Source organism: Polyodon spathula, chromosome 1 (assembly GCF_017654505.1).
Source record: "Polyodon spathula isolate WHYD16114869_AA chromosome 1, ASM1765450v1, whole genome shotgun sequence".
NCBI classification, from domain to species: domain Eukaryota; kingdom Metazoa; phylum Chordata; class Actinopteri; order Acipenseriformes; family Polyodontidae; genus Polyodon; species Polyodon spathula.
Genome location: NC_054534.1, coordinates 13399338 through 13417957, shown reverse-complemented (window position 1 = coordinate 13417957; position 18620 = coordinate 13399338). Strand labels below are relative to the sequence as shown.

Below are 18620 nucleotides of genomic sequence, written 5' to 3'. Positions count from 1 at the left end.
CTCTATAGTATGTTCATGCAATGACCTCCCAGCAACTGCAGATTGAGAGCTGTGGGGGTGTGGGTGTTGGCCTTGAATTATTGAACACAAGGCTTTCTGTATGAGGGAAGGGAGATAGTGAATTCTGCATACATACGCGTCTTGAGAGTCAAGGAGTTTGCTACTGCTATTGCTCCTGAACCAGAAGCGAGCAATGGTAGACATTGACCTTGAAGAACTTTCCATTAATTCCCATCCAAAGCTACCTTTGCATAATTTACTACAGGCTGTTGAAGGTGGTGAGGAGTCCCTTCTGGAACAAAAGGTGCGAATGATGAACTTTGGTGCCAGTATGGAAAGAAGGCTGAATACAAAGTAACATAGACTGTTTCCAATTACTGAGGTTTGCTTTCCAGGACTGAACTCTTTCACATACCACGCATTGGCTGAACTGGTATCACAGATTAAGATCTCCATAATGTAATGGTTCAATGAAAAGCTTCAACATTGATATTAATGCTCAAACACAATCCAACACTGGAGAATAATTGGCAGAAGAACAACACATTATAAACCATTGTTGTGTATAGAGGTTGAGGCCCAAATAATTGCCTCTCTCTCACCTGTAAAAAATATGTGTTAAAAGTACTTCCTCATCTTTTCACATGCAGACTTACTTGTACATTGTAAGGAACATAATCTATAAGCAAACTAGACACCTCCAACATGTCTCTTGTTGGGTAGAGATGATCAAAAAGTATTTCTTAAACTATTTTTTATTTCTTAAATGAGTCACCTGAGTTATTTATTGTAAGCTTTAACTTATGAATAGTGGGTTAATTACAGGCACCACCTGACAGGATGGTTCTGTGAGGGAGGTATGGACTAAGAACCCATTACATTTGTATTTTGACCCCCACAGAATGTCACCAGAAATATGGTTCTAATCTATAGAGGGCTAAAGAAATGTGAATCTCTCCCCTGCAATGATGGTTTATTTACAATCAGCCCGATGTGATCCAGTACAACTTCCAGTTTAATGTATTGAATACCAAACCTTATATAGGTGACATAGATGCATTTAAGTGAAAAAAAAACTATACATTCAGCTTATGAAGGAACAAAATAATTCAACAGTAACTGCTGGTAACATTAGTAAAAAGTGGTGGTGTATTTTCATACACATCTTTTAATGGCTGGTCTCTTTTCTAATATGGCTCTTTTTGTACATTTGCTCAGATGTGTGTTTTTTTTTTTTAATCAATGATTTGTTGCAATTTAAGTGTGTGCTAGTTTAGAGAAACAGACAAAATTGGCAAAATCTTGATCTTTTTCTCCTTGTTGAAGGAGTTCAAGAAAGGTGGATTTTCCTGAAAATGCTTTCTTATTGAGGTTGGAGTGAATTAACAAATGTAGAATGTAAGAAACTTAAAGCAGTTTTCGGTGTGTTTCTGGAGTATCTCAGTGTGTAGTGTGTTTCTGGATTATCTCAGTGTGTAGTGGCCCTATGTTTCCACATGTGTGCAAGAAGTTTCAGAAACAAGGAATCACGTTTTTCCAGAGTACTTTTAGCCAATCAGGAGTTAGTTTGCCCAAAGGAAGAATATTTATTAGGTATGAAGAGAACTATTCCTACTTTACCTTAGAGTAAGTGGGGAAAATGAGAGCTATAGTTCTTTCCAGAAGGGGAACGGTCAAGTAAAATATAAAAGCCTCACCAATTACACGATGAATGTAATTATTATATATATATATATATATATATATATATATATATATATATATATATATATATATATAGTGAAAGATCCTCGCAACTCTCACGGTTCGTTGCCCCTTTAAAAGCAGACCCAGGAAACAGAAATGGACTCTAGCACCTAGCTCCTTCTTGAGCACTAACTAAACACACGGGAACCTAACTACCTTACAGAATGGCTAAGCCATTTACCTGTCAAATAAACACTAACACCGTACCTTACTCTTGACTGCTCGAAACCAGAGCACACTTTCTGCTTCCTACCCCTCAGCAGCCCTGAACAGACTGGCTGCACTCTTAAATACCCTGCACCTGGCTCTAATTTACAATTAACACCAGGTGCAGGGGATTACTAAACAATAAAACAATTAAGTCCAGTTGCATTTTCACATGTTTTGGCAGGGAAGGATTTTAATTAAAATTAATGATATATATATATATATATATTATATATATAACTATATATATATATTATATATATATCTATATATATGTTGGGTTTTTTGTTTTGTTTTTTTGCTACATCCTATTACAGGATTCTAGCGCAAAAAAGTTAAATGTCACTCCGTCCTACTTTTTCTGGCAAGGTACTTTTTGTGGGTGCCTTCAGCTTACTGTTTGTATCAACACCCCTCTTCAGCAATCCTTGGCACGCTGTTCCACACCTGCTCCACACGGGAGTATTTTGTTTGTTTGTGGCCTATGGAGTCTGTGGAATTCTGTGTTTGGCACTGTCCTCAATTCTTACCTCAGAATTGGTAGGTATATTGTAGTCTATCTATACCAGATGTAGAATTCACAACAGTAGTGTAAATTCTACGCAAGAGAATATTTTGAGAAAACTAAATCGTATCTCATTTGTATACTAAAACATTCGGGGAAATGAGGACACAAATACTGTGAATACTACCCAGCATTCACATGGAGTAGAGCACATGCACACACACACACACACACACTAAGTATTACTACTGGCATGTACTTTTGTGTTTAGTTATGGGTGACTTCAAATAAAATGAATCACTGTGACCAACCAGATCACAACATAAAGACCAGCTCACCATCAAGACCACGCTACTATGTCAGTCTTTTTCAGAATATTGTTCTCCGTCCCTTTGGTGGCTGTATAGGGGGATTCCACAGTTTTGACTCTTTTTTCTCCTTTTCCTGTTACAGAAAGAACTGCCTCAATTAGACAAGAAAACTGGCTGCTGTGCAGAAACGAGAGACGGACATCCAAACAGGAGTAACACATGTGAGCAGCAGGTAGTGCTTCTTTTTGCAAACACACCAATCACAACCAGCCTGGTCCAAAATGATAGTTATCTGCCAAACTAACACATTGGAAAGGACAAGCTAAATGCATCAAAATGAATGTTTACCAAACTAACAAGAAAAGGAAAGGGGTTTTGTGTCTGAAGCGGATGATGTGATTAGTTGAAAGCCATTTCCTCACAAGTTTTTATTTTCATGTTGTAAATGATTAATACCTCCACTTTTAATGCCTTTGGTCATTGTCTCTTTATTTTAACTGTTTGCTTTTGTTGAGCTCATACAAGAAACATGGCATCTACCTTTGTCATAATTTTAAACAATGTTTCAGAAAGACACTGATAAAGACTAATCTAAATGTTTGTCCAAGATTGTACTATAATTAAAGGTTAGTCCAAATTATGCAAAAACTGTGTTAAATTATTCCACAAATCAATGGATTAATTTTCAGTCTCAGCTCTGTTTGGCAAATACCTACAGATAATTTGAGGATAAGGTACTTTTGTTCAAGGGTTACTTACTACTATTTCCAAATATCTGTTATTGAGGTACACCAGGTGTATTGAATATTCGTTTTTAGTTCTCGGCTGTATCTCCAACCTGATCTGAGCGTCCTTTTAAGCAGAGACTGAAAATTGTGTTGTAGTGAATTGTGTGATGATTTTGTGTGGTGAGGTCCACAGGGGCTCAGTTGAGGCCAGCAGCCTCAATTGGTTTAATGTTTCGTCGACCAACTCTGAAACGCGACACTGAGGTCTAATACATGGCATGTGCCCAGGTAAAGATTTCCACTGAGCCTACCTTGTGCCTGTGCCCAGCTCTGTCCAGGAGCCAAGTGTACTCACGACTCGAGGATCTTCACAGTCCTATCAGAGGGTAGCCCTGCAGCAGGTCTGAGTTCCAGACTTAAGCAATCAAGAGCAATGGCTGTTTTGCCAGTCAGTATTTAGTGGGTTTCGTGTTTATTTACCCTATGTACAGCCAGGAAGAGGTTTGCGGTCTTGGTTAAGACTCCTACGGGACTTGCCAAATGAGTTACAAAAACATGCAATATACTTTAATTACAGGATCCCACACATCAAACAATTTATGGAATCATTAGATCTGTGTATTAATAAACAGATAGTCCTTGAGTTAGCAATTCAAATGTAGAAATCAAAAGAGAGATCATACAGTAGAGTAGTTTAACGTGGAACAATTGATTTATCCTCAACTGTGAGAGAAGTCTCATAGAAGTAGATTATGTTATATTATTAGTTACTGCATTTAGCCCATACATAAAGTTTGACCTGGCACTATAATATGGGGGGGGGGGGGGGGGGGGGGGGGGGGGGGGGGGGGGGGATTGGGGTTGGGGTGGGTTCCCAAGGTACAAAAATACTTGGCAAGTTGCCGTGGTACTTATTATAATTTGTCAAATGGGTTCGTTTACAAATTTTGAAAAAATTTTAGTTGAATGAGTCTTTTTGCACCATATCTCAAAAAGTTATCGGATATAAAATTAATATTGAACGTGGGAACAAAATGAGTAGTTTTTAAGTATACAAACTTGGCTCCCTTGTTTGAGTACATGAGGTTCTATGAACAGGAACATTATGTGCATGCATACAGTTTACCAACACACACAAAAAAATAATCTCCTTGGTCAAAATCCTGTGACTTATTCATACCATATTGTAGTCATGTGACATTAAAATTTATGAATGATAAAGCCACATACATACATACAGTGCCTATACAAAGTCTGCACCCCCTTGAACTTTTTTCACATTTTGTTGTGTCAGTGCCTCAGAGTTTCGTGCATTTAAATTAGGATTTTTTTCCCACTTATCTACACACCATACTCCACACTGGTAAGGGGAAAACGGTTTTTATGAGAAAAAAATGATATATTAAAAATACAAAACTGAAAGATCAGAATTGGATAAGTCTCCACCCCCCCCTGAGTTAATACTTGGTGAAAGCACCTTTGGCAGCAGTTACAGCTGTGAGTCTGTTGGGATAGGTCTCTACCAACTTTGCACAACTAGAATTGGCAATATTTGACCATTCTTCTTTACAAAACTGTTCAAGCTCTGTCATTTTCCTTGGTGAGCGTTGATGGACAGCAATCTTCAAGTCATGCCACAAATTGTCGATTGGATTTAGGTCAGGGCTCTGACTGGGCCACTCAAGGACATTTACCTTTTTGTTGCTTAGCCACTCCAGTGTAGCTTTGGCTGTGTGCTTTGGGTCGTTGTCATACTGAAAGGTGAACTTCTGTTCCAGTTTCAGTTTTCTTGCAGAGGGCAGCAGGTTTTCCTCAAGGACTTCTTTGTACTTTGCTTTATTCATTTTCCCTTCTATCCTGACAAGTGCCCCAGTCCCTCCCGATGAGAAACATCCCCCATGTTGTTGCCACCAACATGCTTCACAATAGGGATGTTGTACTTTGGGTGATGCGCTGTGTTGGGTTTGGGCCAAACATAATGCTTTGCATTTAGGCCAAAAAGTTCAATTTTTATTCCGTCATACCACAAAACTTTTTGCCGCATGGCTACAGACTCTCCGGAGTGTTTTTTGCATACTTCAAATGGGATTCAGGGTGGGTTTTCTTGTGTAATGGCTTCCTTCTTGAAACCCTACAATACAGTCCAGATTTGTGGAGAAGACATTTGATGAAAACTAAGTAAAAATACAAACTGAAATAGCTTGGTTGGATAAGTGTCCACCCCCCCTTGTAATAGCAATCCTAAATTAGCTCAGGTGTAGCTAATCACCTTCAAAATCACACACCAAGGTAAGTGGCCTTCATCTGTGTTAAATTGTAGTGATGCACATGATTTCAGGATACATTCAGCAGTTCCTGTAGGTTCCTTCTGCTGGGTAGTGCATTTCAAAGTAAATACTCAACCATGAGCACCAAGGCCTTTCAAAATAACTCTGAAACAAAGTTGTTGAAAGGCACAGACCAGGAGATAGGTATAAAAAAATATCAAAGGCCTTGAATATCTCTTGGAGCACAGTCAAGATGATTATTAAGAAGTGGAAGGTGTATGGCACCACCAAGACTGTACCTAGTTCAGGCCGTCCCTCCAAACCCAAGCACTCCACAAATCTGGCCTGTATGGTTGGGTGGCAAGAAGGAAGCCATTACTCAAGAAAGGCCTCCTAAAACCCTGTTTTTGAAGTATGCAAAAAAACATTCAGGAGATTCTGTAGCCATGTGGCAAAAAGTTTTGACGAAATGAAACTTAAATGGAACTTTCTGGCCTAAATGCAAAGCGTTATGTTTGGCGCAAACACAACACATCGCAGCACAGAAAAGAACACCGTCCCTACCGTGAAGCATGGTGGTCAGCATCATGTTATGGGGATGTTTCTCATCGGCAGGGACTGGGGCACTTGTCAGGATAGAAGGGAACTTGAATGGAGCAAAGTATAGAGAAGTCCTTGAGGAAAACCTGCTGTCCTCTGCAGGAAAGCTGAAACTGGGACGGAAGTTCCTTTCAGTATGACAACGACTCAAAGCACACAGCCAAAGCTACACTGGAGTGGCTAAGGAACAAAAAGGTAAATGTCCTTGAGTGGCCCAGTCAGAGCCCTGACCTAAACCCAAACGAAAATTTGTGGCATGACTTGAAGATTGCTGTCCCAAAGGATCTTGACAGAGCTTGAAGAGTTTTGTAAAGAAGAATGGTCAAATGTTGCCAAATCTAGGTGTGTAAAGTTGGTAGAGACCTATCCCAACAGATTCACAGCTGTAATTATTGCCAAAGGTGCTTCCACCAAGTATTAACTCAGATGTGTGGAGACTTATCCAATTCTGATCTTTCAGTTTTGTATTTTTAACATATAATTTTTTTTCTCAATAAAAACTTTTTTTCCCATAACAGTGTGGAATGTCAGGTGTAGATAAGTAGAATAAAATCCTCATTTAAATGCATGAAACTCTGAGGCACTGACACAACAAAATGTGAAAAAGGTTCAAGACGGTGTAGACTTTCTATAGGCACTGTATATATATATATATATATATATATATATATATATATATATATATATATATATATATATATATATATATGTTTTCACAAATAGTCACACATTTTTGCTTTGACTGTGCTTTATAATACTTTGCTCTGCAGTTATCAATAATATACAGTGCAATAAAGTTTTTTAAAGGCAGTTGGTACCTCCTAATGGAATTTTTATTATCCTGTAGCTTCATTCCAGCAAAAGATCGGTCCTACTATATTATATCTGGCAGGTAAAGACAAAAACTGAAAACTGGATAAAGAATAACAGTTGAGAAACAGTGGAATGAAATAATCATATTTTAATTATGGCACCTGGGTGCCACCATAACCATAGCTAAAGGATTTAGTCAGTATGCCAGCCATTTTGCAGTGTCCTTCTCCAGACAGCAGGCAGTAGCAGCTGTGTGTGCTTTTGTGATTTCCAGAGAACAAATGCAGCATTTCCACTGGACACATCCATGTTTTTATTTCAAATACTACAGATGAAATGATTGCTTATTTCAGGCAAGCTAATTATCCTTCCCTGGGGAATAAATTGAACTATTCCAACACCAGAAATGTCCTTGAGTGGCACTTTGACAAATCACATGAATATGCATGATCAGTTGTAATAGAGAACATATAATTTCTGTATCAGTTTCAGTTTGGCATTCTGGGCAGTTCTTAGGTAATAATAACAATTATTAATAATAATAATAATAATAATAATAATAATAATAATAATAATAATAATAATAATAATAAATAATGCTCACTGAACATATTAAACCCCACAGGGTCAGACACTAGGTAAAAGTGAGAGCTAACTGACATTTTATTAAATCCTTGTTGTCCTTTTTTTTAGTTAATTTTCATTTGTTTGCTTTCTCACCATTATAACGAGAGAGGGTTCTGTTAAAGAAAGCCTGTATTTGTGTGTCTTTGAGGGTATGATTTTGGAAGGGGAGGGGGGGGTGCTCTTATAGCCCCAGCCAGGATTTCAGGCCTGACTGACTAACAGTCCATATTAATTGTTGCAGCCTGCTGCTTGCTGGGTTTTATCTTTGCAAATTATGCCTGAGCCTTTCTTGTTGGTGTCATGGGACAGTTTAAAGCTAGTGCTATTAAGTGCTGCCTTGCTGTGCTGTATGGGATTTACAACATCCTAAACCAAAGGCTGCTTTCTAAAACTGGGTAGAGCTTGCCAACTTTAGTAGCAAGGAATTATTCTTAATACAATATACTTGCTTTTGATGTAAAAGCTGTATCTCACTTTGGTTGAGAGCTGAGCCTTGGAAGGCAAGACCTTAAATGAACTGTTTACAACTAGTTAAAAACAATTTTTTCTTGCTGGTTTGATGCTGTTGCAGTTGCTCTATTTCTAATTATCAGAGCTTCGATCGAGATAAAATCTGCAGTACTGACTGCCCCCTTAGCTTTCTCCTATGAAATGTTGGACTATGGATCCTTTGACCATTGCTGTTTATTTTATCTGTTTTTTTTTGTTTTTTTTTATCTGAACAGCCGTTCTCTTTACATGCGTATCGGAAAACAGTGGCTTCCCAGGTGATTGTAGATGATGATACTTCACTCCTGTAGCAATCACTGATGTAACTGGGTGGACTCCACTCATCAGTATCTTGCCACTGAGGAGAGGTAATTAAAAAAAAACAAAAAAACAACAGAATGCAAGGTTGCATACATAGACAATAGTGTGTGTTTTATAATGCTATAATTCACTTAGAATACTGTATAAAATACATTGTTGTGCATAAGAAGGTAGTTGAAAAGGAAAACTATTGGTAGGTAAATCCAGTGCCTAATGGAATAAGATTTGAGGAAAAAAAAATAAAAAAAATCTCTAATATATACTTCCAAGAATATTCTTCAGTGGTTAAATGAGCTTCAGGTCATTTGATATTCGTCAAATAATGTTTTAGCATTAATGCATATTGTACTGTTAAGTGTTTTATAGCTGTGTGTATACAAAGCCCTGGCTGTGGAAGTGCCTGGTACTCTGTACATACATGCTTATCCAAAAGTGGAGGATATTTCTTATTTCATCTGGGAATATATGGAGGTTCCTTCCTATCTGTCTGTAGATGTTATGTATGTCACATTTACATTTTCATATCTTAGGGACGTAGATCATGATCTACTTTTTTACCATACAGATTGCTCTTTTTGTATTTACAGCTGTAGCAAAGAAATCAACTTGCCTAGTATCAGGTGCATCTTCCCCTTTCTAAATTTAAGTGTATATGAATACCCCCTTATTCATAGAGCTTCCCTTGGAACAGCTGTGTTGTACAGAAGTTCCTGTTTTTAGTTTTGTTAGTTTTAGTTTTCATAACTGTGGTGTAAGACCATTATTAAAATGATTATAGTAGCCATGGAATCTTGCTTGTAGGTATCACTTTTTATTTATTTATTTATTTTATTATGAATTGTTTTTAGCACCACCTGGAGTCTGTAATTCTCCAATACAGAATGGAGATGTTATGCAAAGGAATTAAACCTGTGTTTGACTATGCATTAGGTCTGGAGCAGTTGGCTTTTAGAAGTTTTTCAATGTTCAGCCAGCTGTATCTACCAGAGCAGTTGGATGTTTTTTCATCATTGAAGCACAGGGGTGTGAAGCCCTTTTTAAAATGAGTGTTTTACACCTTTAGGAGTCTATGCTGATAGATATATTTGTTTTTGTCTGTGATGAGTCACTATCAGTCCTGTTGGTTAGAGACGGAACTGAAGGAAAATGTGCTTTCAACAATACAAAATCTACTTTAGAAACTATAAAAGACATGTTTCTGGGGAGACAGCTGCATTGAATTTGGCTGCGAAGTTATTTTATCTGACACCAGTTCTCGTGTGGTCTCATATCGACTGAATTCAGATGCTCTCAGTCAAGTTCTTCATTCTTATGTCAAACAACTGCCTTAAATTGGCACTCATTTAGAGTAATGAGTAGTTTTTGCTCGGTAGGGGCTGTCGATTGAAAAAGCAACAAGACTGCATTACCCTCCAATCAGTGTAGACTGTGGTCTCTCAGTGTGGCTTCAGGGTGGAGAATATACCCACTATTATACACCTTTTTGGCCTTAGTTGCACTTGAGACTAGTCTACGTGTTCAGATCCCAGATAATTACCTATAAGCTTTTTTCCAGTTACGTGGCTGCTCAAGCTATTTAATAGTTTTGGCTTAACAAAAAACACATTAAACAATCTTACCCAAAGTAACCCCCTATAGAACATGTTCCATAGCTAAAAGAGAAATTGTACAGCAGTCCACAACCATGGTTCTATTTTACAGAAAAAGCATTCTTGACAAGATTGGATGACCTGTGTGATTCTAAAACATATATCTCTGACAATTGTTACTTTATGAAACCATTGTGAAAATTTTGTAACGCTCCAATATGCAGGTATCTAATATAAAATGTGAATATGAGAACCGGAAATACAATCCTAGAACTCCCAGATTTGCCGGAACTCACTTATTTGAAGTAGAACTCACTCGTTTTAGCAGATACATTTTCCTCCATTTTAAAGTGGCCTCACTCTTCTTGTAAAAGAAAGGAAAGTTAATGCATTTATTTAGTATTCAAAAACCGAACAGCTATTTTATTTTCAAATCCATCTCATTTTGACATTTTGCCTTTGAAATCTCTGGTTTCCTATTATTGGTTAGTGTTGATACTGGCCCCATGATTGTGTTAGTTTTAGGTTTATGCCTCAGGTTTATGCGCATGGCCCTTAAATGACATGTGCTGTGTGAAACTGTCGTTATAGTTTACTATCGGGTAAATTTCCTTGTCGACTTTAAAAGCACAGAGCTAAAACACATAACTCCAGTCTCTTTCATTAGTGTGATAAGTGATTATATCAATGCCACGACTCCCTACACTATCACAAAATAATATACATTAAAATCCATATTTTTATGGACATATAATGACTGTTTGGTTATAGGGATTTGCAAAGCATAATATGCTGGTGATCGTCTCCACTGTGTTTTGATCTATTGCTTCATGCTGAAGTATTCCAGGTTAAATGTTACATTAAAATATTTGTGGATGTTTAGTATATTTTTTACCTAGTTTAGTCTTCAATGCACTGTACTCCATCTGTTTAGTTTATGTTAAATAAAGGTAATTTTAGCTGCAGAAAGTCACATTTTAAAAGGGGAATACATTGCTTAAATGTATTTTTCCTGTACTAAATATAAAAAATAAAAAACTAACAAAAAAAAAACAAACAAAAACAGAGGGTCATATTACTTAAGTTGGTTTAAAATGACATAGTTTTCGGTGGCTTTATCAAAGGTTTGTGGCAAAACCATTGGTTGTAAAGATAGAGATTGCAAAAAATAAAAAAATAATAAAAAAAAATAAATAATAATAATAATAATAATAAATAATAATAATAATAATAATAATAATAATAATGTACATCCCTCCCTTTTCCTACTTCTAGAAAGAAATACCACAGGGCTCCAATTTGTGTTGGGGCCACATTTACAGTATTGTGAACTTTCTTTTTTGCCTCCTCCTGCCAAAGTCATTTTAACGGAAAACTAAAAATTCATTTTGTCTGACCTAAATCAAAGGGCGTCTGAGCCATGAGCTTATTACATACTGTGCTTAACTTGTTTTGTGGAGGAGGATGGGGTGTTATTATCTTTCAGCTACCCACCCTGCTATAAAAACTGGTGGCGCGACATCTCAGCATTGCAGTGCTCTTACTTTCCTCCCTGCTGTGGTACACAGGCTGCATTCTTGCTTCTATATTCCCTTCCAGGCTATTTTAAAGGGAATTGCATCTTATTTCTTTTTTACCTGGATATTCCATTTTTTTCCATTTTTAATTGGTGTATGATGAATTTCAGTTGTGAATGCAAAGCTGGCTTCTCTGTGGTCTGATGTAGAGATGAGAAAGGTCACATTGCACCTACTTCTTGCCTCAGGGAGAAACTTGAACATCTAAAAGGTGGGTGGTGTTTTTAACAACGAATTATCCAGCTTGCTGATGGTTGATTTGAAGGGACACAGGTTGCTGTGCAGCAGGATTTTTTTCTTTGTGTTTCAAAGCTTTGAAATAGAATTACAGCAGAGCAGCATGTGTTCACAAAAACACAGTATTATAGTGGCTCACAGAAGTATCTGGGCAGTAACACAGACAGCGTCTCAAGAAAATTAAAATGCAGCATTTATTTAAGATCAGGAAAATACACACCTAGTACCGTTAATGAGGGTTTGTTTTACAGTACTTCAGAATACTATAATTTGTATTTCAAGTGAGCAATATACTGTACATTTCCATGTCCAAGATTTTAGCCGAGCAAAACACACTGCTTTGACCCCAATAGAGAACATTTATTTTACTCCAGTGTGCAGTTTGCAGCATTTTTGTGAAAGGGAGATTAAACTATCAGTTTTACAAATTAGACAGATTTTTATTTTATTTTAACGATTCAGAAATTCGCTTCATGTTAAGTAGTTTGCTAATAGTTTTGTAAAATTACAAAACCAGTGTGGACTTTTTGAAAATAATATGAGGCACCCTGTTTTCAATAGCTTTTATAAACATCAAGATTATGTGGTATATTTTATTGAGACATATACAAAAAGATTTTCTCTGTCTTACTTTCACTCTGGTAACTGTATGTGTACTGCGTTGATGAATGGGAGTGGGGGCGGGAAAGACTAAAAAAAGCTTTTTGCTCAATGTTATCTGTTCTTGTTAACATTTTAGGTGTGGTGTACTTAATAATAAGTCACTCTATAGATAATGGTACAATGCCTGACACTAAAGCATGATGTGGTTGGTTCAGCAGTGTATTTTGTTAGCTCACAGAAGTATCTGCGCACAAGACACCCAGGTATACCAGTGATCTTTGCTCAATATAATCACTTGAGCAGAATTGGTGTGGGGGTGGATGCAACAAGAACACAAGGTCAACAGCACAGGGAGGCGTGAAAAGAGTGCTCAAACGTGTACGTCGCATTTGCAATTTGTTGTGAAGTCCTGTGTGGTTTTCACTTTTGTTTTCACAAAATATTGTTTTGTTGTTGGTCTTGGTGTAACTGTCCCTCAAATAACATTATTTAGTAGTTTTGTTGTCTTTCGTTTCAGCAGTAGATCTTATACTGCATGTGGAAAAAAGATGCACAGCAAACATGTGTTTTTTTTTTTTTTTTTAATATATCTGGTTCCATACACATTAAAGAAAGCTCTAATTGTGCAAGCCTTACTTTCTGTTACTGTGCCATTTCCTTGATCATTTCATCTCACAAGTATCTTCAGGGATAAAGCAAACCACTGGCTGAAAAGCATGCCAGTCATTAGGGGAAGCAGTACGCAGCAAAGCACACAGAAACCATATCAAAGCATGGTGCATGGTAATGTGAGTTTTGGAAAAGCTGGTGGTACACTGCTTAAAGAGTGAGTAGCTTCAAAAGTTAGTGAAATTGTTTTTTTTTATATTTTTATTTTTATTGTAGGTATTAACAATTATTCAGGGTTTTGCTCCAGTACCGAGTTATTTTCATCAGATATAGGCAGAAATAATAGGTGGAGGCTGGCAAAGTTGAAAGATCACATTGACACATGATTTGAGTGGAATAAGAAATAAAGCCCCATCCCTTCTCCAGTCAAGCTCAAAGCATTATTTAAAAAGAAATGGTAATCCAAAATGAAATGTGAGTTTCCTGACGACTGTTCTGTACAGAGATAGTTGTTAAGAACTTGCTATGAATTGAAGTCCAGCAAGCCTGCAATGTCAGAGAGATCTCTAGCTCAGGTTGCCTTTGTAAGTTAACCATAACAGATCCCACATGTTACGTCTTTTTTATGTCCTGGTTCAGTGTTGTTACTGTTTTATGGTTGCCTGGGGACAGGTACTGTGTGACCTGTGTGGTTTCCTTCTGTTCAATAGTTGGAACATGGCTTACACTGTCATACTTATTAATAATATTCTTCCAGTCCTCTTCAGTGCCAACAAATTAATTTCTCAACCACGTTATTTCCAAGCGAGACCTTTTTAGAGTTAATTGACAAGGTCGCATATGTGAACTGAAGGCCTGCCTAATTTTGTTATGGTTTCTAAAACATCTACACTACCCCATTGTGGTATGAAGCATTTTTAGAAACGGAGAACTATTAATTTGTTCATCATGAAAGAAGAGCTTAACCAGCATTTCTTATAAAAAATCATAAAAGACCATGTGAACCATGCTTTTTTGTGTGTGTGTAATACTGTGGCAGGGTAGCACTGTGGCTCAAGCTGCTACCAGCAGGAAGGAGACAGGCAGGAAAGCTGCAGTTTAAGCACTGGTTTTCCCATATTTATTAATTAAACACAAAAAAAACAGGAACAAACAAAGCGAGTTCAAACACAAAACACAACAATAAGGACAATCGCTACAAAACTTAAAAGGGTCAGGCTGGGCGAGGCCTTCATTGGTTTTTCTCCTTGCACACATGGCCATTCTCCGATTAACTATCAATTACCTAATTGGGGAATGGCCACATTGCATCTGTGATTGCTGGCAGGGATGGGTGTAACCCCGTCCTTGCCAAATTTACATTCATACATTCCTTTTTACACTGGCAGGACTTCTGCACTGCCACACATACATTACATGTAAAGTGTGCATTTACTAATATAAAGTGGTCTTGTTGCTGACACTATTGCAGTGGTTCAAATTACATATAGATAATTAGCTGTCCTGTTGCTTAACATTAAGATAGTGATGCAATGCATAATAAAAGCTACACCTATTATTTTCAAAGATGTTAGTGATACATGTGGTGTAACATGATTTGTTTGGAAAAAGTATTAAGGTAGAACAGGAGCATTTCAACATAGCACTGTAATACCATGGTTTAAATTGAAGACTTGCTGGTGGGATTAAACTTTGCATTGCAGTGTTTATATGCAGTAATGTTACAGCAATTCGGCTCAAATGTGTATAAATAATTAAGCTTTTTAAAGGATTGCTGTCTCGTGATTGTATTTCTTATGTCAGATTACCTCTGTTCTTGTATCCATTCACCATAATTAGAGCGCAGACATAAATTACAGAGAAATGGTGTGATTATGTTTATTAATGGCATAAGCTAACATTGACAGCATGGCTCATTCAAGAGATAACACCCCCTATAGAAAGTGTAGTCCACCTTTTGTGAAATGTGACTAGAGTCCTGGGCAGGTTGTGGACAATTTAAGTAGGTCTTTAGGATCTGGTCAGGGGTTGTATTCATTCAGTTTAGTAATTAAATATGTAAAACACAACTCTAGACCTCAGTGGCCAACTTTGCTATATAATGCCTTCCTAATGTACATATATTGAGTTGAGTCATAAGTGGAAACTTCCCTAAGGTTTGAAAAAGTCTGACAGTAGGTTGTGACTTTTTTAACAAAGAGACAAATGTTTCACTCTAAAAGTCTCAACTCCAGTAAATACACATTTATATTTTAGTCAAGCATTATATATCAAGTTTTACAATATATATTTTTTATTACACTAGAGTAAAGGCCACTGGTAAATCCTAGCAATACCCCTGATAAAAGAAGAAATGTGCATTTTAATCCACTCCACTAGGACCAGTTTGGGGAGCTGTAGGGTTATGAAATACTTTACATCCTGATATGAAGCAACATCCAAAAGATAAAGGTAAACCATAATGATATGTCTGTGCAGATTATCTGTGGTAGGACTGGGGATTTAGAGTCCTAAAGGCATGGGAGCTACAAAACAGGACTGTGGTAGAAAAGACTTCCCTCTCCTTGGCTATGTGGCACATCCCCCTCAGATCCTCCTTGCATTACAATTAAGAAGAGTTGCTTTAAACAAACACAGTGCTGTGCCTTTTAAGGGCGGGTGAGAGTTTTCTGCAATGTAAATTTCTGTTATCAAGGTTGTTGTTTCAGCCCACCAATGTTTGAGTTGGCTGGGGTTTCACCATGGGTGTGGGGACCGGGAGTGCAACCAGCCTCATGTTTACTGAACTGGTTGTAAAGGGAAATCTCTGGCTTACTGGTTTCTCTTCCTTCCTTTTAATGGCTAATATTGTATTTTAGAAAACCTGTTGCCATACCTTATAAGCCATGGTGAACATACACGTTCTTTTAATTATTCTTTGTAAAGCATTTACTGTATATGTATAGTCCAGATTGGATGTACCTCTCTGTCAATATACAATATTTACATTGTTACATATACATACACTTTGTTATGATAACTCTGATTTTTGTATTTACAACCATGGTGGGACATTTTTTTTTATATATATATATATTATTCCAAAATGTGAAAATTGTGTGATTCTCTAAGAAGCTATAGGGTAGATGGGGGTGTGGGAGGTGTCTCTGGGTGGGTAGTCATAGCAGGATCACACCTGTTTGGCTCACAGAGTGATGTATCTGCAAGAGGTAAGAAATATACCTGAAACAAAAACTACCTTTGGTAAACAAAAAGGATGAGGATTAAAGTGAAGGTTCAAAGCCATGGAATCACGTTTTGGAATAAAACTGAGCATGATTTTGAGACGTGGCAACTTTCACATTGGGATATGATTTCAGGCTTCTGCAGTCATTTGATATGTGAGTATAGTAACACAAGTGCTAACATAGCAGTGCGTGATGTTGAAGCGCAAAATATTTAATAAGTTACACACAGTAGGGGTCTATTTTAACAATCTAAACAGTGACAGATTTTAAAATCATTGTCTAATAATTTCATAAAACTGATTTATTGTGAACCTCATTTCACTGTATTATTCTTCTATTATCCTTAAAATCTGCTTAACCCTGTGCTTGTTCCTAACTCAAAACTGATAGTAGGTTATTGTTATGTTCTAAAGATGACCCAGATTATTTGTAGGAAATATTTTAATAACAGTGTTTAACAAGGTTAACACTTTCTCTGTTGTGCACTTAGCTATGTCAGGCTATGTTTACAACAAAAATAGAGGCAGCACGCTATGACTGTAGTGCTATTGTTCATGAAAAAAATTTACCCTGTCCTTTTTTTTATTATGCTATAAATTAAATGTGCAGTGCTTTAAACTAATGATATTACAGAAACATTCTAATTGAACTAATCATGGGCAGCCTGGTTATTAACAGGTTTAACTGGATCGTTCTACTTGTCACTGAGGATAATAGTTAATATGTGTTTCATGCAGATATCGCTTGTCAGCAGTGAGATCATCAGGATTAGCTTCACTGTAATATGAATAAAGCTTTGGTCAAATTTTTACAGCTTTATTTTCATCCTTTTCAACAGCAGTATTAGAGGTTATGATTCTATGATATTAAGGACCGTAAACTAAGGCTTTCCTGATTATAGCTACATGGAGAGCGCTCCTTGCTGCTCTATTTCAGGGGTTTATCACTGATAGTCTGGAGATGTGTAAATGTCCTACTACATATTGTATTTGTGATTTCTATTTATAAAACAAATGGATAGTACAAACATATTAGCTTGTTTTGAGATTATTCAGAGAAGTCTGTATAATGTACTTTTGTCAGTCATGGGGCAGCACTGTGTAGCTGTGTGATGTTTCCCTGATTGGCATACTCTGATACAGAGTTTCATTGGCCCTTTTGTAATTTATTCAGACTTTGTGTGATAAGCATTTCTTAACACGAGATTTGCAACATGATTATAGTAGATAAGGAAGATGATTCTTCAATTTTTCCCTTGAATTTGATTCATTTTGACCCAAGGAATGACGTCAGTCATGCCAAATTGGCACTGGCTAACCTCCACTGGGTGTTCCACGCTTGGAGCGTTCATTTCCAAAATCTAGAAAAGTGTAAAAAAGAATGTTCCAATCTGGGTGCCAAAAGTCGGTCTATTAATAGCAATAATCCACAGTGCATGTCTTAAAATATAAGTATTTCTTGGATTAACTTAACCAAATGTATTTCATTGTGAATTTAAGTGGTATTGGGTGAAAAAAGCTACATTTTACAGAATGTTGAGATGATGAGACAGGATACCTTGGGTGTGTTTGTTTACATTGGCCTTCACTGACATGAAGATTGGTCTGCAGTGTAGGAAGATGGGACCAAGGCTGAAATCAAGCTGTAGAACTCTGCTGCAGACATTTAAATGTCAACAGATATTTGCCAGCTTAATTTTTAAACAGGTTGTCTAGAAACAATAACACAAATGGCTTGAAAAAAGAATTGATTATTCCAATATGCTTAATCACGCTTTTCTGTACCATTCATCCTGAACCTTGGCTAGGTAACCTTATTTTAACATTTGTTCTATCGGAAAAATGGCATAACTTTTGAAGATGTCCTCCATGTATAATGCAAAATATTATCACAAAGGATATCTTTAAGTCCCAGATCAAAGTTATACTGTTTTTCCTTATAACCAATATTAGATTGCCTAGCCAAGTTTCAAGTACATTGATACAGAGTAGAGCTATGGGCAAGCATGAAATTGATATTTTCTGTGAATGGTGAATTTTCAGCTGTCAGTTCAGGATAAAATCAGCCCTAGATTATGAACCCTATGTTGTTCTTATTTAGCAGCTTTGGAGGAACAGTCTGAAAGTATCTGCACCTTTATGAGTGTCTGTGGCTGAGTGTCCCG

The 18620-nt window shown here is 37.0% G+C and overlaps 1 protein-coding gene across 8 annotated transcripts in view; it reads left to right on the top strand.

The window, feature by feature from the left end:
• LOC121314353 (zinc finger and BTB domain-containing protein 7C-like) overlaps nucleotides 1-18620 on the top strand; it is an 89128-nt gene that overhangs the window by 58133 nt on the left and 12375 nt on the right. For 4 of the 8 annotated variants that reach the window (XM_041247549.1, XM_041247558.1, XM_041247539.1 and 1 more), the window contains one exon: nucleotides 2912-3001. The gene's annotated coding sequence lies outside the window, so the exon portion shown is untranslated. Of the gene's footprint in view, nucleotides 1-2911; nucleotides 3002-8529; nucleotides 8662-11454; nucleotides 11992-16498; nucleotides 16610-18620 lie in introns of those variants that run through there. The other 4 variants (XM_041247521.1, XM_041247530.1, XM_041247567.1 and 1 more) reach the window with 4 other exon arrangements.